General features: G+C 52.9%; 1 protein-coding gene and 1 long non-coding RNA gene across 5 annotated transcripts in view; one reads left to right on the top strand and one right to left on the bottom strand.

Moving 5' to 3' along the window:
* The window catches only part of PAFAH1B1 (platelet activating factor acetylhydrolase 1b regulatory subunit 1), a 30,875-nt gene extending 19,310 nt beyond the window's left edge, over nucleotides 1–11,565 (bottom strand). Inside the window, exon 1 of one of the 3 annotated variants that reach the window (XM_068154889.1) lies at nucleotides 11,488–11,565. The gene's annotated coding sequence lies outside the window, so the exon portion shown is untranslated. The other 2 variants (XM_068154890.1, XM_068154891.1) reach the window with 2 other exon arrangements.
* Nucleotides 11,566–11,698: 133 nt separating this feature from the next.
* LOC137449404 (uncharacterized) lies at nucleotides 11,699–24,332 on the top strand. 2 transcript variants are annotated; one of them, XR_010989374.1, is made up of 4 exons: nucleotides 11,699–11,813; nucleotides 17,287–17,406; nucleotides 21,556–21,627; nucleotides 23,742–24,332. It is a non-coding gene; the product is annotated as an uncharacterized lncRNA (long non-coding RNA). The 2 variants fall into 2 exon arrangements; XR_010989375.1 differs by having other exon boundaries at nucleotides 23,760–24,332.
* The last annotated feature ends 432 nt before the right edge of the window (nucleotides 24,333–24,764 follow it).

Consider the following 24,764-nt stretch of genomic DNA (forward strand, 5'->3'; position numbering starts at 1 on the left):
TGTTAGTTCAGCCAGGGATTCAGCATCCCATAACTGCCTCATGGGGCTCAGAGCACGGGAAGGGCTGCACTCAGTGCTGCCAGCACTCCACAACCAAGCTCATTAACTACTCCACCACCGCTGCCACCAGCAGGGTGTTTCACATCAAGCTCCTCTGAAGCCCCTCCAGGCCCAAATGTTTTCCTGAATGTATCCTGAGATACCCAACTCTGGCACCACAGCCAACCTCATAGCTCCCTCAGTGTTCTACCAGCAGGATCTGCTCAAGGTTCTCCCTTGTCTTTCCTTTGCTCCCACCTACTGGGTCAAAAATGCTGCTCAAGGACCACAAATCCACCACTGAAATGGTTCAATTAGAGCTGCCTTCCAATCCCTGAAGGGATCCTACAGGAAGGCTGGAGAGGGACTTTGCCTAAGTGGGCCTAGAACAGGACAAGGGGGAATGGTTTGAAGCTGAGGGAGAATAAATTCCATCCATGGGGAATGTTGTTTGCCTCACTCCTGTCCCTCTGGCTGCAGCCTGGCTTTACTGACTGCCTCAGCAGTGTGAGCAGACCCACTCCCACCTGTGCCTCCTGTCACAAAGCCCTCTGCACCAGTGCCCTGCTGACCAGCTGTGCTCACTAAGGTTTAAGAGGATCTACACAAACAGCAAGCAGTGATATGCAGAGAGCTGTTCCAAGTTCACCAGGAATTTGTGCAGACATTGGTAAACTCTGCAAGTCTCAGAAGTTCCATTTTGCAGCCTCCTTCCCCAGCCCAGGTGACTCTGGTGTCTAAGACAGAGCTCCCATCAGCACCAGGATGAAAGATGGTCTCATCTGCTGGACCTCCAGGCTCAAACTCTTCATCCTGCTGGTAATGCAAGCCCTCGAGCCTACAGCAACATCTGTGCTCTAGCTACTACAAGACATCATGGTTTCTCTCTCCCTATCTCCTGTAATCACCACAGACACATTCATCCCTCCTGCCTTCCACATTTTCTCTCTTGACTTGAAATGTTAGACCAGCAAGATCAGTTTCAACACCAGGCTCATAACATCAGAAGCAACAAGCAGTTAAACACAGCACCACCAGGCCCCATTCATCTGCTGCCTCTGTCTATCCCCTGCTGACCCTGCAGGCCCTGCAGAGCTCGCAGTACATGCTCCCAGCTCTGCCAGGCACAAAAATCATTTCATTTCTGCAGGTTTAATGGCTGTTGCTTAGGCTCCACAAACAGCCTCACCCAAACACACAAGCCACATGCACCAAACATGTAGCTGTAGCTCAAAATGAGACAAGATAGAAGACAAACTGCAGAGAAGTGCGCTGGCAGGTGTAGAAGAGACCCACAGCTCTCAGTCTGACAGCTTCTCAGAGCTGGGCCTTGCTGTGCTGGAAGAGCAGCAAAGTTTGGCCTGCTGGCCAGGTTCCTGGCACCTCAGTAAGCTCAACTGCAAGAATTTGTTTTCTAAGTATTCTTATGACTGCACCATGCATGCAATAATACTCTGCCAGCATGGCTCTTTGAAGGTGACAACAATCTGAGACCATGTTCCCACACTGCCAGGCCAGACATGCCTGGCACCAAATACCTGGCTGTTAAACAAGGCAGCTAAGCCATCAGCAGCATGAGCAGCTGGGTCCAGGTTAGGAAAGCAGTCAGGTTTAGGTTGTTCACATTTAGCCTCAAATTTAGGTCTTAATTCCAACAGCCTCTGTAAAACTCAAACCAGTTTGGGAGTGTCCAGCCACTTGCTACCAACCCCTCTAAGGTTTCACTGTTCTTAAAGGATGTTTTAGCTGGATGAAAACTCCTGTTGTTTCCTCCTGGGTTTGTTGCTGTGCCCAGTTCAGTTAGCTTCTCCTCAGGTAGATTTTCCAAGTGGGAGTCACTTAAGAAGGGGTAGCAGAGGCCAGGGCCACCAAGACAAACTGATGTAAGCAGAATGAAATTCCCCCACTCTCTGAGGATGAGACAATCCCTTTCCTCATGAGTAAGGTAGGAACTCTCCTTGCATTGTCTCCTGCTACAAGGCTGGGATGTTAGAGCCTCCCCAAGTTCTTTTTCCAGCAGTGTATCTTGTTTCATAACATGTTAACAAGACTTAAAGTGGTTGGTTGTGAGTATCTGCAGGCAATTAGAGCTTCTCCCAGCCCCTTCTGAAAGAACTAGATTCATGTAATTGTCCTCTTACACCTCTAGCTTACACTGCTAAATTCTGAAGGACATAAGAACACTGCCCTTCATTCTAGACTGGTTTGCAATGGTCTTGCTTTAAAACATTGTCTTTAAAACTGTTTTAAGCCCAGCAAGCAACAAAAAGTAGCCCTCTTAAACTCAAGCCACAGAAGGGAGCAGCCATTCCCACAAACACAGTCTGCAGATCCCACAGGAGCTGCTACTCATGTGCCAATGTGGACTACAAAGATGGCACAGCTGTGTTCCTTGGGCATTGCTGTGGCCTGAGAAGGTTTCTCAGAAACCAGTTTCCATCTGCTGAAGGAAAAACAGTAACAGCAACAACAGAAAGAGATGGAGCTCCTCTGCCCCTTTATCTGAGCCCCAGGTGCAGCAGCAGAGCACCAGCAGAGTGTAGCCACAGGAGAGCAGCTCAGGCAGCGTGGCAAAGACACCTTTAGCCCAGGCAGGGTTGGGATCCACCACCTGCTAAGCCATCAGGGATGAGCTGAAGGACACAAGCAAGCTTCTCATTTCTGAGCTAAGCTTTTGCCACTTTTCAGCCTGCATCAGTAAAGAGAGCTGAAGGAGCAGGAAAAAGTGAGCTCCAGCTACCATCTGACTCTGGAAGAACAAACCAGAAAGCAAATCTGATCTGAATGGCAACTCTGAGCCTTGCTTGTAATGCACAGGGTTTAGCAAGCCTGATACTCTGCAATGAAGGGAAGTCTTCAAGTGCCTGTAGGCCCTGAGCAGTGCTGCTTTGCCAAGTGTATTGATACAGCACCTCACAGCACAGCCTTTTGGGCACTGGCTGCTCACCTTCTGCAGTGCTGCTAAAAATATTTGCCATGCCAGTTCCCTCACAGGGTTACCAAAGCAAATCTATTTCTAACACACACACACAAAACCCCCTGACAAGTCTACACCTGCTTCTTTATCCATTGCACCTACTTCCTAGGGGGTGATGGAACTGACTCTGCTAAAGACCTGATGCTGCAGTTTGCTTCTGGCAGTAACTCAACAATAAATCCATGAGGGCACAAAGTAGCCCATGGATGAGATGCATGCTCCTAAGGCTGGGAATGCAGCTCAGAGCCACATCTGAAAGAAACCAAAACCACCTGTGCTAAGAAATGGGCATCCAGATGCTCTCAAGGAGGAGCAAGTCAACCCCTCTGTGCTGCATGCTCCTCACATCAATGTGCTGCTGCCCTAACCCAAGAGCTGCCTTTTGAAACAAACTCTATTAGTTCAAGTTGCAATCACTCCTTAAGACTGCTGGCAGTCACCTTTAAGGCTGCAAAGCAACCAAAGGACCATTTCTGGTCCTGCTAGCTTCCCAGGTACCAACAGTGTGACCAAATGTGCTGGGAAAAGATTTTGGGGGGAGAAAAGAAGCCTTTGAATGGATTCAGCCTCGATATTTACCCTCCCTCCATCACTTCAGCTGTGCAGTTCTGCCAGAAGTATGATAGAATTAACTCTCAGGAGAAGCAGCTCAAGTACAATCACTACACATCACTTGAGTGCCTGGACACTTTGCTCAGGCCAGAGCTCAGGGCTGTACTCTACACAGAGACTTCAGAAGAGAACAAGTGCAAAGACCCTCCCTTCCAGCCTGCCTGGTCAGCTCTGGGTGAAAACACAGGCAGATTTCACTGCCAACACTTAACTGTTCATGAGCAACCTGGGGAGAAAAAAAGTAGCTACAGTAAAGAAGCCTTTGCAAAGTGTGGCAAGGTTTAGGCCATGGAAGTTGAGAGGTGCTGGTCAGCATGTTGTGACAGCAGGGAACTGCCTCACCAAAGTAGTTTCACATTCATAGTCAGCCCCACTGGGGTTCCACTGAGCTTCACCAGAAGCCTACAGGACTTTTTAGTCAGACACAGGTTAGGGCAACTGGGGGAAGCTGAGGACCAGGAGGGAGGAAGAAAGGAGGAAGGTTAGTGTTGCAGTGGGTTCAAGTGTTAAGGCTGCTACTCCAGACTCACTCAGAAGTGTGCAGAGCACATCATGTTTTACCTGGCTGACTTCAGCAAGGTATTCCTCATCATTTTTCTAGGTCAAATACACACAGATCCTGTGACAGCAATTCCAGAACGCTGCATTTCAGCTATGAACCCAGAGGAGCTCCTTATGGTTGGTCAGCAATCAGGCACTGGAGGTGAACTTTGCTCTTTCCAGTTCTTCCCTCCCCATATTTGGCTTGAAGCATTAAGTAGTAGTAGACTTCCACTTGCAAAGGAGGTCACAGGACTGTATTCAAACCTAACCATTTCAATTATTCAAGTGCCTGCTGGATGGGCAATGTGATGTTTACAAAAATGCTCCTGAAGTCATTCCATTTGTGTCTGAAAACCACTGGGAAGGAAGCTTGAATGAACAGTTGTTAAAGCTTCAGAGAAAGAAGGAGGCCTAAACCACAAAGAAACCAAACCAAAAATCCAGACAGAACTTCTCCTCTTCCAGCCATGGGAACCCTGCTGGTCCTCCAGCCACTTTGAAAGCAAGGCTGTTGTTAAAGAATGGCTTCACTTGACAAGAGAGAAGGGAAAAAGCAATCAGGCTTCTTGTAGGTGTCTCATCTTTCTCATGACCCATCCTCACCTACTGCACTGCTGGCTCTAAAGCACATCTCAGCTGGGAACCAGGCCCTAAGAAATACCTTCCTTCCTCTTCCCAGCCTCACCAGCATCCCTTCTCAGAGTCCCAGCATCCCACATCTCTCTGCACATGGATTACCTCTCCTGCTGGAGGGCACAACTGGGCTCCCTCTGTAAGGTCTCTCAACTAAGCCAAGAGACACACAATGACTTCTTTTAATGCTGATGTGGAAAACACCTCCCCACGTGGAAGCAACATCAGCCAGCACAGAGCAGGGCCAAGACAGAGCAGACAGGCAAGACCATCCACAAGCATCTCTGCTCTCCTGCTGCTGACTGTGATGTGCTGTGGTACTGGCAATGACCCGTCATCAGGACTCATCCCAGCCTCACCAGTGTGACAAAGCCATGAGACAAATCCCTGTTTGGTTGCAACAGTGTGAGCTATCCATGGGAGTTTAAAATCCATGCATGATGCTAGAACTTCACCTCCCTCCTCTTCTCACTGCTGCAGGTGAAGCCTAGGCTTGGAGCTCCTCTGTTAGGCTTCCCCCATTCCAGTCTATGCTTGCTGCTTACAAAGCCAGCTGAGAGGGAACCAAAAAACTTCTACCCTTACTGCTTTAATGGGCACCATCTGTTCCACAATCCTTACACACAGCGACAGGAGCACCACCATCCTCTGGACAGACTGCAAAGACACAAGCCTTTCAGCCCACCACACTGTGCAGCCCTGCTCTCTCCTCAGCCCTGAGTCGGGAGCATGGAGCACAGGACAAACTGCCCACATCGCTGCGTGCTGGAAGAAACAGTCACTGTCACAGGCTTGGGGTCTCCAACCGACTCTCCTCCAGTCTTAAGGAAGGATGACCTTAACACCCTTGCTTTAACATTAAGCTACCTCCATGCAGACAGGAGGCAGAGGCAGTCTGCAGGAGGTGGGGAAGAGACCCGGCTAATCGACCCCTAAGAACTTAGCATTTGGAGAGCACAATAGGAACAATCACCACAGAGAGAGGGGAGGTATAAACCATCTCCATCGGGAAGGCCTCTGCTATCTCAGCTCTTAACCAGCACGGCATGGTGCCATAAACCTGCTACCTTTACCCCTCCCCAGAGGAGGCACAGCAGCTGACTCACCACCCTGCTGGAAAACACGAGGTGCTTCGGGAAAGGCCGGCTAGGGCCTCACTCAACGACGGATCCGAGGAGATGCCAGGACAGACATCTGCAGCAGCACCACCTACAAACCTCAGCCACCGAGGGCTGTCCTGTAACTGGAAAGACCTCCTCAAGGCTGCAGCAACGAGGTGCTGGTTAAAAAGATCAGGCAAGCCTTCCAGAATCAACAGAATCCCAGCCACAAGGCTGCATTTATTACATTTACTTAATGACAATCCCGATCCAAACACCCCTGAGCAGCCAAGCCCAAGTGCTGGGCTCTCCCTCAGCAGCAGTACCAAGGAGGAAATCACTGGAGTACTTCTAGATGTATTAGCAAGCACTTGGAATTCCTAAGGTGGCTTTTTGGATATAGTTATGCATGCATCAGTGCTGCTGCTGCTGCTTAGTATGACAATGCTGTGCACACACGAGGTGCTTCAAAGAGGAGTGGATGTTTAGAGCACTGATGAAAGGGATCACAGGATCCACCTCTCCTGCAAGGACCAGTTTTCTGTGGAATTTCCCCAAGAGTACATGCCAGCACGAAGTGATATCATAGGTGGCTTCCATGCCAGTGAACTCAAAGCAAGATAAAACCGAATCACACCCATCTAATCCCCTAAAGAGGGAGCAGGAGGCTGAAGAAGGAGCTCTTAAAGCAGCTGAATGAGACAAGCCTTGCCTCATTCAAGTCCTGCCTCGCTGAGCATTAGGAAGGAAAGGCCCTTCCTGAAACAGCTGAGCTAAGATACCAGCCAGACACACACCTTTGCTGGGGCTCACCTGCAGTCCCCAGCAAGTTTGCCAGCTTGGAATTCAAATCATTCACCAGACAAACCCCATGGTTCCTGCAGATCTGCTCCCCATAGGGAATACTCATCAGCAGGGCCCAGCACATGGATGGAATGAGGAAAAGGATTCTCCTGCAGTAACTGCAAGAAGAATGGGTAACAACTCCTCTAAGCCAAGGGTACCCAAAGGAGCTGACAACACAGCTGCAGCTCAAATCCCACCCCTGCATCTTCAGCCATGGCAGGAGATGGCCACATGCACACTCCTTGGACAGCATTCATAGAAAGAATTCCAGAGAAATAACTTGCTGGACTTAAAAACTAGTTCCAAACAGGTCAAGATTATGTGCTGGTGTCATTTACTCTTTTCAAAGCTCAAACTGAGGTGTAACCTACTCTGTCAGGCAGATCAAAAGAGAAAGCAACATCACCCATTAATAAATGCCTGTGCTCACAACACCCAAAAGCCACATGAGGAGCCCCACTCCACTCCTGTCAGTAGTGCAGCAGCTCCCATGGAAGCCATTCCACCCAGGCAAGGCTCAAGTCAACCAAACTCATTTTTAGCAGACAGGTTTTCTGCCAATAATATTTAAGCTCTTCTAAAATGCAGACCAGTTGTAATTTCCCCAGCAGATCTGCATCCACAGACAGTACACAACTTAACTACTTCTCCATAATAAACCTGCCAGAAGAAAGCCAGACCCACTCTGATTAGCACATATGGCTCTGATACTTGGGAGAGAACTTCAGCTGTCATCTCCAATTCCATGTCATAAACTGAAAAGTCTCCCACATGAGATCTGAAATTTACTACCAATCATCACTGATTTTTATTGTCCTCTTCATTTCCTGAAGTTAGGCCTCAGCAGCTCCTATCCTCAGGCTGACAAGTACATAAAGGTTCACTTCACAGACATTTCAGCAGCTCTCTCACAGTCTTTACAGGCCTGAAGTTCACAAAGGGAGGGGAAAGCTGACCAAAACAAAACTACTGCCCTTGGTGGTGGAGTACTTCCAACCACTCAAGTTCATGAAGGCCAGAAGCAGCTCCAGCACTCTCTAAGAGCCTTGCACAGTGTGTTCCTGAGCTATAAGGCAGGGGTTCTCCAGCTGTTGTTTACCCAGAGGATTTTACAAGAGGGTAGAAACTTGATAATTGGCACTGATGGGAAGTGGTTATAGAGTTGTTGAAGACAGACAAGGTTGGAGCGTTGGGCAAGAGAGTCAGCAGATGTTAGTGCAAGAGCTGTCCCACCAATTGCAAGTTGGATAGGCAAGAAAGTTGAGAGCAGAGAATACAAAGCACTGAGCACTCAAGGCTGGGTGGAGTATAGGGAAGAGGAGGGGCAGAAGGCTCATCAACACCGGCAGGGCAGAGCTCAGGAAGTCACAAAGGTAAGTGTGAATGCCTGTTTCTTTTACAGAGCAGGAATTAACAAGCTCCTCCTGCAGAGAAAGTAACCAAGGACCAAAAACCCAGCCAGAGTGGTAAGAAGGCAAGTGCTGGACTGGGGCCTTCACTGCTCTGAGCCTGGACACATTTCCAGACAGTGAACACATCCATGGAACCCTCTAACATCCACTCCAAGAGACTGAACTGCATCTCCCTGTAATTTAATTCTGGGCAAATTAAAACCAAACCCAGCCTCATCTGTGGCCATCCACCATCAAACACTGGACTCTGGAACAGAGACAGAGCCAAGAAAAAGCAAAACCTCAACCTGCTGCAGACAGATTCGTGTTCAGCGTTGTCCTCGCTCCCATCAAGGCTCAGTTCCAACGGGAATGCCACGAGCCACACGTGGAAGAGGGGAGCACTTCTACAAGCAGCCCTTCCTAGGTGCTTCCTCATATCCCTACTGCATTCCCCAAATCCTTTGTTCTAAGGCCTTTCCTGCACAACTTTAAGCATGGGCACTGCCCCCGTGATGCAGCAGCACCCATGTGGTACAGCAACGCTCCAACAGAGCCCTGATGTTCAGAAAGGGCTTCCAAAACCCTTCAGATGTTCCTTCTGTCAACCCAGCAGAGGAAGGAGGGAAATGCCATTTAGTCCATCTAGTAAGAAGAGTTGCTCTGCCACAGTCACCAGAGGAAGTAGGGATTCTCTTTCCTGTGTGTCCACCCATGGTCAAGTCCAGCCAAGAAGTTGCATGTGCAAAACCCACATAGCAGCACTCAACAATTCAGAGAGCCCTGGGTGCAAAACCCCCAGGCAGACATCAGCACCATTCTTATCTCCAAAGTGGGATTAAAATAAAATTCAACAAGTGAGTGTCTGAAGTCAATCAATTGAAATGGTTATCAGCCACACAACGAGGAAAAACAACCCCACAGCCATAAAAACCCAGTCCAGCTTTGCACCAGTGACTGGTCACTTCTCCCTGTCAGGCAAACCCAGATCCACCCTGCAGGAAAATAAGCCTCCCAACAGAACGCCAGACCCGTGTCGTTTCAGGAGGTTCCTGCACCATTAGATTCTTCCCCTAAAGAAGAGGCTTCATTGTTACGGCAATTAGTATTCCTCCACCCCAGCAAAGGGAGAGGAGAGGGAGGGAGGGGGGAGGAAAAAAAAAAAAGCTCTGAAAGGGTAATCTAGCCATTTCGCAGCTTTGCCTCCTTACTCCACCCAGTCTCTGCTCTGCTCAATGGCTGCACACAGCATCCATAAACATGGGAACAGCAAAAGAAACACACGAAAATGAGATTCCCCGAGAACAAGCTAGAAATCGGCAATAAACTGCCCCCCGTGAAAATGTTTTCTTTGTCTGGTTCCCTAATGGCATTTTTCCTCCTTTACCGAAACGACTCTTTAAGGGCAAATAACATTTGCTTTTGAGAGAGAGAGAGCGAGAGCGCAGACCCTCCCTCTTCCGAAAAGCAAATGCTGCACAATCATTTACCAAACGATCAGCACTGAATGTAGGCTCTTTAACCCCCACCTCCTCAGACTATAAACAATACTGTCGTAAGAATACACCCCCGACAAGAGCCTCCACTCAAATACACACCCCAGCCCAGGTCAAGATGCCCAAACGTTTCTTTATGGCAAAACCAACGTTTAATAATAATAATAATAATAATAATTATTATCCTTTTTTTTTGTCAGTGCAGCTTGGATTAACCTTCCCCCATCCTCTGGTTAGGTAATTCATTATGAATTGACTTGACCTGCACCAACCAAGCCCTCTGCTGCAGCACTATCAGCAAGGGATACCATGGCAAAGAAAGGGAAGGTGTCCCATTCTCAGCGCTATTAAAGGTCAAGTTTAACGGCACCCACCTTACACTGGAAAAGGGAAAATAGAAGGGGAAAAAAAAGAAATCTCGCAGCCCCCGAACTGAGCAGAGCCTGAACTTTTCCGGGGAGGCACCACTCCCACCCCCCGGCTCCCATCAAAAGCCCTGCCTGCGTTATAACCTCCTGACGAAACAAAACCCCAGCAGCAGCAGCAATAAACAGAGCGTTTTCGCCAAGGCGATGGCTACGAGAAGGCTTCCAAGGGAAGTCTGTGATTGCAGGCAGCCAGGCAGCGATATGACCCCAAGAAGGAGAGATTAGCCCTCCCTCCCTCCCCCGTTTTTACTGCAGCTGGCTCTGAAGGTCTGAACCACCTCCTTATCAAGGCTTTCCCTGCTAGAGCACTGCAGGAAAGCAGGGTGGATGTGAAACAAATTCCCGAAATAACGCCGACTGCCCTCCGCCGCGCTCCCAGCCCTCCGCCGCGCTCCCAGCCCTCCGCCGCGCTCCCAGCCCTCCGCCGCGCTCCCAGCCCTCCGCCGCGCTCCCAGCCCTCCTGGCGCGCTGAGCCGCGGCCGACTCGGCAGAGCTGGGCCCGCTCCAGCCCCGCGCCTGCCCTGCCCTCGGAGGGGACGGGGCAGAGGAGAGCGGCAGCAAAGCCCCCGGGAGGCGCCGGGGGGAGGGATGCTCGGGCTCCCCTCCTCGCCCCGCACTCGGCATTTATTTTTCAGCCCTTCTTTAAATAACAATTCGCGCCCGGCCCGCCGCCTCCGCCCCGGCATCTTGCTAAGTCACCAGAAGAACCGAAGCGGCCTAAGGCGGGGGGAGGACGCGAGGGCCGGGGGCGCCGGAGCCCGCGGCGGGGGCTCCTCTCCGCTGCCCGCACCCCACCCCGCTCCCTTGTCTGGCCCACTCCTCCCCCGCGCCCTGTTTTCCTGCTAAGTCACCGGCAGCGAGGACGGCGCCGGAGGCCGGCAAGGGCCGGCGGAGAGGGGAGGGAACCGCACCCGGCGGCCCCCACCTCACCCCACCCTACCCCCCCCCCACCCTGCCGGGGCGCGGGGACCGTCCCCCGCCTCGCCGCCCTGCCTCCCGCCCCGTCGCCCTGCCTCCCCCGCCTCCTCCCCGGCTCCCTCCTCACCAACGGGCGCGGCCGCCATTTTGAGAGCGAGCTGGAGAGAAGGAGGGAGGGGGCAGGAGAGGGAGCGGAGGGCGGGGAGCGGCAGAGGAGGGGGGACAGGAGGGGAGAGCGGCGCCGGCCGCACGGCCCGCCGGGCCCCGCTGCCGACCGGGACAGCCTCTCGCGGGGGGCGGCGGCGGCCGGGAGAGGGGAAGCAGGCGAGCAGGGAGGGAGGGGAGGCGCGGCCCCGGCCTTACCCGAGCCGCCGCCAGCGCCGCCGCTTCTCTCTGCTCTATGGGGGCCGGCGCCACCCGCCTCTCCCATGCACCGGTGTGGCGGGGCGTGGCACAGAGGAAGGGGCTCCAGGAGGGATCCGGGGGAGTCCCGGAGGCTCTCACCGTTCGCACCGCTCCGCTCCGCGCTCTGTCAGTGGCGCCCCGGCCGCCAGGAGGGAGGGAGGGAGCGGCGCGGCCCGCCGCGGCTCTGCGCATGTGCGCGGCGGGGGCGGGGACAACCGCCGGCCGCCATCTTGGGGGGCTGAGGCGCAGGGTGCGTGTCCCGGCATGCACTGCGCCGCCCGCCTCCCGGCCTGCCCCGCGCCGCGGCCTGTGGGTCGGGCTGGGGCTGGCGCCGGCGCCGGCGCCCTCACCCTCACCGGGTACCGGCTCTCCGGGCGCCCCGGGCACCAGCGACCTCCCTCTGCCGCCGGCTGTGGTAGCTTCTTGTAAGTGTCCCTTCTCGGTGCCGCTGGTGCTGCCCTGTCACACACGTAAACCTCCCCCCGCCCCACTCGAGTCAGCGATAAAGCTGCGTTAGGACGTTTGTAAGTGACAAAAACCCCGCAAATACTCCTGAAGAGACTAAAGCGGCTGGAGGGGCTAGGAAGATAAAGAAAAGGCAGAGTGAACGCGCGTTTGTCTAGTGTAGATTGGGGGCTGCCTTGTGGACTGCACGCGTGGGGAGTGCTGGCTGAAGTGAGGCTGGCAGTGGCTGGCTGTGCCTCGGGAGATGATGGGGAGGCCTGAGGTGAGGCCCTAGGGCAGTCCAGGCTGGCAGTGGCTGGCTGTGCCTCGGGAGGCGATAGGGAGGCCTGAGGTGAGGCCCTAGGGCAGTCCAGGCTGGCAGTGGCTGGCTGCACCTTGGGAGGCAATGGGCAGACCTGAGGTGAGGCCCTAGGGCAGTCCAGCGCTGGAGCCCTCGACACAGGAAGGACTTGGCCCAGAGGGGGGGCACAAGAATGCTCAGGGGTCTGGAGCACCTCTGCTACGAGGACAGGCTGAGGGAGATGGGGAGTTCAGCCTGGAGAAGAGAAGGCTCCAGGGGGACTTGAGTGTGGGGCCTAGGAGAAGGCTGCAGAGGGACTGTTCCCAAAGGCCTGCAGGGGTAGCACAAGGGGCAATGGTTTGAAATGAGAGCAGAGCAGATTTAGATTGGATGTTAGGAACCAGCTCTTTACCATGAGGGTGCTGGGACGGGTTGCCCAGGGAGGTGGTTGAGGCCCCATCCCTGGGGATACTCAGGGTCAGGCTCGACAGGGCTCTGAGCAGCCTGTCCTAGTGGAGGATGCCCCTGCTGACTGCAGGGGGCTTGGACTGGGTGACCTTTGTGGGTCTCTTCCAAACCATCCTGTGATTCAGTTCTTGGTTCTGCAGCCCTTAGAGCTGTCAGTGCCAGTCTGAGTATCAGAGGCAGCAACCCTGCCCCAGGTGCTCTGCAAAATCCTCTGCTTGGGAAGCGCCAGGGATGAGCTGGCAGCAGCCCCAGCCCCTGGAACGGCTCTGCTGCACTGGACCCAGCTGCAAAGCAGAGGGAGCCCTGCTGTGAGAGGAAACTCTGACATGTGTCACTACCAAAGAGCAGTGACCAAAGTCACCTCTAGTGCTGGCAGGCAGAGCAGCCTAATGCAACGCTTTAACGTGGGCCATAAACTTCTCTGCAGCACTGGTTTGAGGAAATAAAAGCTTGATGGAGAATTATTGTCTGTGGCCAAAACCTGAGGCAACACCAAGGGACACTGAGAGCTTCATCATCGAAAGCTGTAGAGGTTTCTCTGTTTGTAGTGCAGGTGGCAGCTGAGGTTGCTAATACCTGGGTTGTGTGTGGGGACTGGGAGCACCTGGCAGTGCTTTCTGTCAGCTTCACTGTTGTGCAGTGGCTTCCTGCTCAGTCTCTTTGTGTTGTTTCTAGAGGGGCAGGCCAGAGGGGGCTGTTGAAACACAGTGCACATTGCAAGGCTGGAGATGCATCAACCTAAACTGACCTGATTGCAAGGTTCCTAGGCTGCACCCAGGGGAGTGTGGGCAGCAGAGCAAGAGAGGGGATTCCCGCACTTTGCTGTGGTGACACCCCACCTTGAATACTGCCTCCAGTTCTGCTGTCCCCAGCATAAGAAGGACACAGAGTTGTTGGAGTGAGTTCAGAGCAGGACCACAAAGATGCTCCAAGGGCTGGAGCAGCTCTGCTATGAGCTCAGGCTGAGGGAGCTGGGGGTGTTCAGCCTGGAGAAGAGAAGACTCCAGGGGCTCCTTAGAGCTGCCTTGCAGTACCTCAGCAGAGCAGAGTAAAAGGGAAGAATCACCTCTCCTGAGCTGCTGGCCACACTCCTTGATGTGCAAACCCAGCTCCTTCTGATTCTAACTCCATTTTTATCTCAGGATATTCCTAAAGCAAACCTCTGCAACTTATGCCAGCCAGGCTTCAGAGCCAGCCAGGATTCAGAGCCAGCCAGGCTGTGTCAGGGTGGCTTTCACCAGCCAGGGTGGCACACAGGGCGGGATCCACCACGCCAGAGACTGCCTATCTCCAAACCTTGCTCAAAGGTTGCTGCTGAAGGCTGGCAGCCTCATTCATTGATCATTCATAGGTTGCCTGTGAATGAGAGTTGTCATTAACATGCTGTGTGTGTGCAGGTTGGTGTAGCAAAACATCCGTAGTGCCTCTGCCGCTGCAATCAGCTCCTTTACATCTTGCAAGCCCGTGGTGGTGCCTGACCTACAAAGGATGTGAGCTCCCACAGCTCCAGAGCTTTGAGAGAGGGGACACAAAACGACACAAAGATGCCTCCACAGAGTTCCAGTGAAAGATCAACTCAGTTTGAGGCTGGGGAATACATTCTGGTGTCACCAGTCCTGTCAGAAGCAGGTGCCTGAGCACAACCGAAGGAAAATTAACTTCTACCTGTGTCTTGCTGTTCAATTTAATGAGCCAGTGGGCATGTCTACCTGTGTCATTAACCCTGGCACTGCAATCAATCATGGCAAGGGAAGGTTTTCTCATCTTTTTGGTCACTAGTAAACAGTGACTTCTCTGTGGCTTAGCAAGACTTCCCTCCAGAAATGCAAAGTCACTTTGCTCTGCTCTGCTGAGACCCCACCGTGAATACTGCCTCCAGCTCTGGTGTCCCCAGCAGAAGGACACACAGCTGCTGGAGTGAGGCCAGAGGAGGCCACAAAGATGATCCAAGGGTTGGAGCAGCTCTGCTGTGAGCACAGGCTGAGGGAGCTGGGGGTGTTCAGCCTAGACAAGAGAAGACTCTGGGGGGACCTTAGAGCTGCTTGCAATAGCTGAAGGGATCCTGCAGGGAGGCTGCAGAGAGACTTCCTGAGGGTGTCTGGAGACAGGACAAGGGGCAATGGTTTGGAGCTGAGGCAGAGCAGGGTTAGACTGGAGCTGAGGAAGAGTTCTTGTCCTGTCTCTAGACATCCTTCTGGAAAGTCCCTCCTCAGCCTTCCTGCAGGATCCCTTCAGGTGTTTGCCTGACTCAGGCTGTGTGCGTACGTGGCAGACAGCTGCTGGCAGTGGCAGCGCTGCCTTGCTGGACCTTGGTTCAATAGTCCGAATCTCCATGGATATCGTTCCCCCAGGGCTCCTTGAAGCTCACATTGGTCCAGCAGCTCCTTTTGTAGAGCCAAGGGATGAAAGTCCAGGTACAGGTAGCATTTCATCAGCTGATCTGTCTGGGTTCTGCTTGGCTGTACCCTGACAGGACCTTACGAACGTAATCGCCCAGCGCTTTATCTGCGAGCTGCCCGCCCGCCTCCTGCTTGAGTCACCACTCAGCTGCTGCCTCTTCTGTGTCTGCTGTGCCTCACACACAACCTCCTCTGTCCCCACACTGCCAGAGACTGAAAGTGGCCCTTTCTGTGATGCTGTGAAGACAAGGGTCGTGTATAATAACCCTGGCAAAGCTGGAGGCGGCAGAGCATCGACTGCCAGTCTTTGTGGCCCTTCAAGAAGGTGCTTTCTGTTCCCAAATTTTTACCATTTCCATGAGAATTGCACTGCCTGAAGGGGCTGCTTTTCACAGGTTTTATTTAGTGTCCTCAGGAGGTGATCCCTTGTATCTTCAGAATGTGTTTAGGAGGTCAGCTGAGTGCCAGCACCCTGCACGCTGCAGCGCAGAGCGTGGCGGAGCGGCACAGAGCTCATCACAGATCCCCCTCTCAGTCTAACCAGGCAAGCAGTGGTGCAGTCCTCAGCCTCATTTAGAGCTGAATGTGCAGAGTGGGCCATCCTCTAGCTAACTAGAATAATTGCTGTGCAGAAGTGCCTGATTTGCATAGAGAACTGCTGCAAGTGCACATGGAGCTGCTTTAGATCAGATAAATCCCTCCTCGACCTTACAGATCTGCTCCTGAGCATATTGCAGCTGCCACTGAGCAAGGGTTGGAGCACTCTAGGGGCAGGCTGTTCCCTCAGCCTGGCTGTTCCAGGCACACCTGTAACCTTCAGAGAGCACTCCTCAGAATGCCATGAATGAAACTGAGTGCAGGCTGGTAGAGGAAGTGCTGCAAACTTGCCTCACAGATTGGTGCATCAGAGGGTGGCAAAGAAAAGGCAGCTGTGAGGTAGGAGTGGGCTCTGAGGAGGGGCTGGGGGGAGACAGTCCAAAGCATATTAGCATGAGGTAGGAGTATTAAAAGAGGGGAGCACAAACTCACATCCATGTATTCTTAATCCACAGTTATCCCAGATTTGGATTAAACTGCCTTCTGGAGGGGGTTTAGGGCCCTTTGGAAGTTGGAAGTGTTTACCTTTGCTCACAGAATTTCTCCTTCTAATGGCTTCATGCTTCCCAAAGGGACTGGGACAAACCTTCCTGCAGAGCACATCAATGGAATGGCTGCTGAGTCAAAACTCAAAGCAGAGATCTTGCTTTTTCAGAAGGCTGGATGTGTGCTGAGACTGCTCTCAGCATCTAAAAAGCCAGGGCAGGTTTCTTGGAGTAGGAGGGAACATTGCAGCTTCCTGGGGAGCAGGAGGTGGGTGGCTCACAATGCCCTGTGATTCACGTGGGTAAGAATGCACCACCACCACCAGCCCCTGCTCAGGTACTCACACACACCCCAGTCCAATTACAGGTTTGAAATGAAACTTTGTGAATGCAATTACCCTGCTTAGCTCTGCTGTGATTCAGGATTATGCCAGCCAGCAAGGAAATGCTTCAGCTGGGAGCTGGCTGCTGCTGAGGAGGCAGTAACCTCAGCTTGCCTTTCTGCCACTCCTCTGCCTCTTAATTCAGGTTGTGTTATCTGAAATGGGTTGTGAAGAAGGATCAGTTAGAGACATCACCTCCTGCAGCAGGGATTTGCTGGTAAATGCACTGGAAATTGTAAATGGAAAGAAAACAATGAGATTTGGAAACTTTTGTTGGGCAGCAGATGCACAGAAGGGAGGCCATGCACTGGCTGTGCCCCCTGGGATGCCAGACTACTGCCCATGGGCAAGCCCAGCATTGGAACTAAATGGCAGCAGCAGGGAAATGATTCCTTTTATGCTACATGAATGGAATACCTCTGAAAACATCTGAAATGCCAGCATTGTCAAGCCATGTTTGTGAGGTTTGCTTCTGTTTGTGTGTGTCAGAGAATATTAACCCAGGGTTGGGAAACCTCTGCCAAAGGCAGGGGGAAAGCTCTGGGTGACAGAGAGAGAATCACCTGCCTGGTCTGCAGGGAGTGGATGTGCTCACACTCTGTGGCTGCAGAGCTCTCTCAGGCCTTTCAAACACTCCTGTTACTTGCTCTAAGCACAACTGAGTTTCCCTCAGTGACCTCATGATGTTTTTGTGTATGAAATAACCTTTCAGGCCATGACACTCTTTGGCCAGGTTAGAAAGAGCACTCAATTAAAACTGCCTGGGAGAGGCTGAATTGCCCCTGACCCTCTGCTGCTTTTTCTTTGTTCATTCCCAACAGGAAGCTCTAAGCAAATGTCATTACCTTGCTGTGTGTTACCTAAAGGAACTGATAAAGGCAGAGCTCTGTGGTTTTGAAGAGCTGTCTGTGGAAAAGCAGGGAGCAGAGCTTGACCTGAAGGTAAGAAGCAAGCACCCAAGCGTGACAGCACGTTGTGCAGGCAGAATGGCCACTGGGCTCAGGTGGAGCTGCTCTGAAAGAAGATTCTGGTTACATAATCCAAGGTTTCATTGAATAGCTTCAGAATTCAGTAAGTTATTGTATGGCTGGGAGAGACATGGCAGAGAGTGGGCCCTGCAGGTGGCAGGACATGATTTTCAGGGTGTTTACCCTTTGGTTTACATCAGAAGTCTTCCTGGCTTGCCCAGCAAGGCCACAGAGCTTTGCCTGGGAGCAGGATGTGAGGCTGGAATTGCAAGCATTACAGCTGGGAGGTTGAGTTTGTGACCATTGTAGTGCACAGTGACAGCCTGGGTGAGAAGTTGGGTTGAGAAAGAATGACAGCTGGAGCTGGGAAGGATGTCTAATGGAGAGTGATTTACTGATGCTGTGAGGAATGGGGAGGAACTCCTCTTTGGCTCATTTGCAGCAGCCCAGTGGATCTCTCTTTGGCCTGGGGAGTTTTCTCTGTCCCCATTTTCAGGCTTCAGTGTGTTCTCTGTATTCCCTCCTTTATCTCCTAAGAGAGAGCCTTTTCATTTTGAGGCAGGCTCTGTGAGGGCTGTGCCTGGATTTGGACAGCTTAATGGCATGGGGCAGCACAAAGGATCTCCTAAGATCCCTTACAGACTGATAGAGCAGAAGGGCTGCTGGTAGGAGCTCTATTAACATCTCTTCATGTTGTGTTTACAGAGGTGCTCAAAACCAACCAAACAATTGGCCTCTTTCAGGGCTGTAACCCAGCCCAGGGCTGGCCAGGACTGCAAGCATAAGAAGTTTGGACCTGCAGAGTTGTTTCTCCCACAGTGCTGTTCCCTAGGACTCTTATTTCACAGAACCACAGAATTGGTGGCAGGGTTGGAAGGGACCTCAAGGATCATCTAATTCCAACCCTCCCCTGCCATGGGCAAGGACACTTTCCACCAGATCAGGTTGCCCAGAGCCACCTCCAGCCTGGCTGCAAAACCCTCCAGGGATGAGGCTTCCACCACCTCCCTGGGCACCCTGTGCCAGGCTCTCACCACCCTCCTGGGGAAGAACTTCTTCCTAATGTCTAATCTAAATCTCCCCTCCCCTAGCTTGCATTTTCTAGCTTGGATCTTCTTCTTGGATCTAGAACCCATCAAGCTGATGGCAGCTAACAGAGCTGAAAGGAATCACTTTTGGTTTGGTTTAATTTGGCACTGTAACCACAATGGAAAAACCCCAAACCCAGGGAGAGGGCACCTGACTGACATCTTAGGGCAAGGATAATTAAGTTTGGTAAGGCTGTGAAGAGGAAATTGAATTCTGGGCAGACAACAGTAACTGCTGTGAGAGTCTGGACTTGGAAAGGCTCAGCTGTAAAAGATCACCAGGCAGGTCTGCAGCATCCACCTTTCCCTAGCCACCTGCAGGACCAGGCTCTCACACAGCTGGTAAATACTCAGCTAAGAGCCTGGCTCTGAAGCAGACAGATACACCAGAGCCATTTGTCACAGCAGAAAGCAATTAGACAGCCCAGAACCTGCTGAGTTACTTCAGTGAGGTGGGAAAGTAAAGTTAGGAGGGAAAAAACCAAACATATTATTCAGTCATGGAAAAATGCTTTGGTGTTTGGAGGGGCTGATCCTCTTGGAGAGACTTCTGCTTCCCCCATCTCCTGCCTTCTCCTGTCCTGAGGGCCACAAAGATGATCAGGGGGCTGGAACACCTCTGCTACAAGGACAGGCTGAGGGAGCTGGGGGTGTTCAGGCTGGAGAAGAGAAGGCTCCAGGGAGACCTTACCACAGCCTTCCAGTAGCTGAAAGGGATCCTACAGAGGGACTGTTTGCAAAGGCCTGCAGCAACAGCACAAGGGACAATGGTTTGGAATTAGAACAGCAGATTCAGAATGGATGTGAGGAACAAGTTCTGCACCATGAGGGTGGTGGAACACTGCAACAGGTTGTCCAGGTTGGTGGTTGAGGCTCCTCCATCCCTGGAGGTAGAGATGAGGCTCAGCAAGGCTCTGGGCAACCTGACCTAGTGGAGGAGGTCCCTGCTGGGGACAGGATGGCCTTTGGAGGTCCCTTCCAACCCAACCCCTTCTAAGGTTCTGTGATCCTACGTTTCACCTTACATTCCAGGGTGAGCAGACTGGGCTCTGTGTGCTGGCAGAGCTTTCAGAAGCCTTCTCTGGATGGAGAGAAAGACCTGCAGGCAATCACAGCCATGCAGCCTTTGTTTTCATTGTCTTGACAGCAGCAGCCCCAGCCCTGACAGCCAGGATGGTTATATTGTACTGGCAACAAAAGTCAGCTCAGCTTGAAATGTCTAAGCAGGAATGCTCCAGGGGAAACAAACCAAATTCCACCTCCACCCCAGGACATCAATCTTCAGAGTGTGTAACCTGCTGGCTTCTGTAGCTTCATTGGTAGACACTTTCTACAAGCTCCCCCTTCCTTTGAGTCCAGGATGTTGGGTTGGACCTGATGATCTTTGAGGTCTCTTCCAGCCTTGGTGATTCTGTGATGCTTTCCCCCCAGGGGAATCTTTCCATGCTCCAAGTTAATTATGCTTCTCTCCCCTCGAGCTTCCTTGCTAGCCAGAAATGTAAGCTCCTGCAGTCTGTTCTGGGGGGGTAAGAGCTCAGTGCTGTGGTATCTGTGGTAAGAGCTCAGTGCTGTGGTATCTGTGGACTCATCTGAAAAGATTATACAAAAACCTGAATGCAGGGGAAGAAAGAGGACAGCTAGGGATGATCCCAGGGCTCCCAGGACATAATATCTCTTGGCTGGCTTAAATGCTTGTCCTGGAGCAGTGCTGCATTGTGCTGTGCAGGAGGTGTACATTTTAATGAGGTGAGTTAATCCTTATATTCTAGGAACAGGCCTTGATAGCATTATCTGTCCCTGCTCACCACACTGGATGCATGGGAGTGCACAGAGCTATTCTTGGGCTGCCAGAGCAGTTAAAGAACAACAACCTTTTCACAGGGAACTGGAAGTTAGTTACCTGCAGGCTATTAATCAGTCACTGAAATCAGAGCCAGAAATGGCTGCTGGCCTTTGCTGTGGGCACTGAGGAGGAGCAGTGTGGTGAGCAGCAGCTCCCTGGGGGTTTTGCTCAGCTCCAGTTTGGGTCAGTATAGGTAGTGACAGCCAAGTGACAAGAAGAGTGCCCCAGACTTTGCTGAGGCAGCACCAAGTGCTGGAGGTTTGTCCTGAGTCCCTCGCCCCACAGCTTCCATCCTCTGCATCCACAGCTGCAAGGTTCCAAAGCCTGCTAGCAAGGAGCCACAAGGATGGCACTGGCACCTGAGGGGGGAAACAAGCCTCCAGCAGGGCTAAATGCCACGCTGGGAAATGACAGCCAAGCCTGTTCAGCAGCCCCTTGCCAGCTGGGGAGACACAATGCTGTGTGCTGGCTGCTGGGGCAGGTAGAGGAGTGCAGAGCAGAAAGGGCTGAGGCAGCTGAACGCCCTGCAGGGAGCGTGGTGCCCACGAGCTCTTAGCCAGCTCTTGGGAGCTGCAGCTCTGGCACACAGCACAGCCTCTTGTAGCCTGGCATTTACACCAGGGGCTGCAAGGCAGCTAAAATCCCTGGGTCCTCTCCTAGCAGCCCAGCGTTTCTGTGAGGCTTGAAGGGGAGCAAAGCAAAGTTGCACAGAGCTGTGAAGCCAGGATGGAGAAGTGAGGTCAATACCAAGCAGGAGCCTCTCTGACATCAACTGTGAGCAGTGAGGGCTCCATAGCCTCCTTGTGACCAGGCTCTGGCACAGGAGCAGATCCCAGTGCCTCCTGCAAGGTGATGGAGGTGCAGATAAATCAGCAGGGACAGTAAGGAGCAAACTGCACCCTGCTGCCACTGTGTCCCCACTTCCCAAGAGAGCACTGGAATGAGACATTGGAATGGTCTGCCCAGGGCAGTGCTGGAGTCACCAGCCCTGGAGGGGTTCAGGGAGCCTCTGGACCTGGTGCTTGGGGACATGGTTTAGTGTTGACCCTGCAGTGCTGGGTTGAGGGTCAGACTGGATGGGCTTGAAGATCTGATCTGTGTGATTCAGTGTGTGGATGGAGGAGCATGTGGCTCTCCTCTCAGCACCAGTGCCAGGCTCTGTTGGCTTAAACTGTGATTTTGGAACTGCAGCATGCTTCCCTCCACTAGCTGTGGCATATGGACAACAAGAAAGAGGAAGACAAGTCCCATAATCCCCCCTGGGTAAGCCAAAATGTTTGCATCCAGTTAAACTGTGGCTGCTTGAGGACTGGGAAAATGCAGCCCTGGGTCACCTCTTCTTTGCCTGCTCTGCTTCTTGGAGCTCCCAGTGAGACCCCCCTCAGAATCCCCTTCTAGGTGCAAATGAACCTTGCCTTCAAATTCCCAAAGGGCCCCCAGGAATGATTACAGCCCTGTTCAATCAGTGATCAGGTTTGGGTACAATGATTGCAATTAACAAAGCACCTTATTTGCAGCTCATTCCCCATGGGTGGAGGAGCTTGCCACCAGCCACTGGCTGCATCCTCAGGCCAGCTTAGAAGCCTTGCAGAGCCTCTTTGTGCTGCACTTGGCATGGAGCAGGAGATTGCAGTGCTTGGAAGACATTTGTCTTTGAGATCTGGGAGTAACAGAATTGATGTTCACAGCATAGCTTCAGCTGTTCCACTGGGTGTGCTCCTGCTGTATTTTGGGGGGGAGTTCATTCATTTCCCATGGCTTTGCTCTTTGTGGAGTAATTTCCATCCATGCAAAATTAATGAGGAGAAATCAAACCCAAAGTGTGGCCTTTCTCACTGAGGTTTTGCAAGGGCTAATCATAAAGCAGGGTGCAAGGCAAGGGGAGGATCTTGCCCTCAGGCAGGGGCCTGGTTTCACCCTATCCTTGTCCACTGCTTTGTGTTGAAGCTGTTTCTTCCTTTTGATCAGTGCTTCTTGCCAAGTGGGGAAAAAAATACACCAACCACCTCCATGGGTCAAAAATTGCTGTGAAACTCATCAGCTGATAGCAGCTTGGGGTGCTGAGAAAGGGTGGTGAGGAGCAAGGCAGGAGGGAGTGGGGGTGGGGGCTGTGGAATAATTTAAAGGCATTGGAGGGGAAGGCAAGAAGCTGATTTCATTCTCATTTAATGATTAAGGGAGGAGTCTGCATCCATCCTAGCAGACAGAGAGGAGGGGATGGGGAGTGGGGGGTCTCTCTGTGAGCACACAAGTTGGGATGGCTGGAGCACAAGAGAGGAGCTGCTGTCAGGATCCAGAGTAAGACAATGCCCTAGCAGGTTGGCAGTCAGCTGCTCAGAGGTCCTGTGGCCCTGGCATTAGCCAGGTGGCCAGGTCCCCACTCAGCCTGCCAAGTGAGCTGGTGATCAGCTGGGAGCCAGACAGAGTGCCAGGTGGCCAGATCCAAGGCTCCACATCCTATTAACTGTGACACTGCTCAGGAGCCAAGGGGAGAGGCAGCTAGGAGAGAGGAGCGTTGCTGGAGCACCTCTCCAGCCCCTGCTCCAGCTCCAGCTGCCTTCACCTTTGCTAGGCAGCCTCCTGCCTTTCTGGAGGCTCTGCTTTGGGTGGGGTTGGGTTTATTTTTAATCAGTAAAGCTGTCTAAACTCCAAATGCTTCACTAGTGATGGCTGCTGCTTCCCAGCACCTGGCCTGCAGGGGGGCACCCCCTGGCTCTGTCAGCCCTGCCAGCCCCGGCTCCCATACCATGGCTCATCCCTGATGGGCATTTTCCACCCAAACTTGCCTCTTTTTTTGGCCACAGTCAGTCTCTTCCTCATAACAGAATCACCTGCAGGGATTCTCTCCTGTCCTCCCTTGCTGTGCAGGGGTTTACTCTTCACCCCTCAGCAGCTCTGTTACCTGCCTCAGTCCCTGTGAGCAGCAGTGTTCCTGCACACCCTCTGCTTGGTCTTTTCCCCCCTCTCTGCTGTACTCTCTGCTTCACTCTCTGGAGCATGGCTTTACAACTGACTGCACGACTAGAGCACGGAGCGAGTGAGGCCAGCAGGAGTCCTGCAGGACGTGGGAGTGCTGATGAGGAACAGGTCAGGGCTCTGGGCTCCGAGGTCCCCAGAGGTGGCTGTGGCTGTGCCTCCCTGTCTGTGAGCTGCCGATGTGCCTCCAGAGGTCATCTGTGTGGGGAGGGAGGCTGCTTACTGCCGGCCCTGCTGCAGGAAACATTTCCTGGTGCTTCCCAGAGGAGCTGTGCACAGGCATGAGGACCCCTGCCGTTGCAGGAGGGCTGCAGAGACGCCTTGGTGCCGTGGCAGCGCCCTGCAGCCGAGGGGAGCTGGGTAAGGCACTCTGACCACAAATAGCAGTTGCCTGATTGCAGGTCCCTGTGTGTCAGCAGCAGCACAACAAGGCTGGGAGAAGGCTGTGGAGCAAACCCAAGGAGCTGAGTTTTGCTGTCTCCTGGTGAGGAATTACTCTTCCCAGCTCTGCAACATGAATCCACAGCGCTGCCTTTCAGCTGCCAGCTCCTCAGGGCAATGTTTTGAATTAAGTCCTCTCCTGCCTTTTTTTCCTCCCCTCTGTATTCATTTCAGGCTTTGTAATCTCCAAACCCCTGTGAAAAAACCATCACAAACAAATGAAAGAATACCCAAAGCTAAATGTTGACTCTAAACCCCCTTTTTTTCCCCCAATTGGTATTATCACTTCCCCCCCCCCAGCTTCCTCTCTTAATCAGCCTCGTGGCCCATGGGAAAAGAGAGATTTTAGTCCCACTTCATTGTTATGGGGGTTAAAGAGCCACACATCTGACAGTCAGGCTTAAAGCACCTCACCACCTACAGCCACCTTCTAATCTCTGAAGCACAGGGGTGTAAAGCAGGCAGGCAATTTTTCCTGGCCTTGGGGCAGCAGTGCCCAGGGAGGCTGGCAGGGCTGCTCTGCATCTCGGCAGGGCTGCTCTGCATCTCAGCAGGGCGGAAGGAGCTCCCTGCCGGCTCGGCGCTCCCTGCGCGGGGGGTGGGCGAGGTGCGGTGCTCCATCCACCCCAGCGGGTGGGTGCTGGATGAGTGGCCGGCAGGGGAGGCCGTGGTGGGGCTGGTGCAAGGGGAGCTCACCTTGCTGGCTTCACCCTTAGAAGTACCCAGGCCTTAGCGCGACCAGGGGACGTGGAAACGAGCTGGGGTGCAGCAGTGCTGCCACAGCCAGAGCCGCCTGCGGCCAGAGCCTCCTGCGGCCAGAGCAAATCGTTTCACCCTCAGCCCCCCCGGCAAAGGGGACGGGCACTGCCTGCAGCGCGGGCTTCGAACCAGGGAAGAGAGGTGCAGGAGAGGTTCCTCCAGCCCCGAGACAGCTCTCATCCTCTTGGGCTAAAAACACCTTTATTAGAATAACCTTTATTAGA

Source organism: Melanerpes formicivorus, unplaced genomic scaffold (genome assembly GCF_026170545.1).
Source record: "Melanerpes formicivorus ecotype bairdi unplaced genomic scaffold, bMelFor1.0.p_v2 SCAF_29, whole genome shotgun sequence".
Classification (NCBI taxonomy): domain Eukaryota; kingdom Metazoa; phylum Chordata; class Aves; order Piciformes; family Picidae; genus Melanerpes; species Melanerpes formicivorus.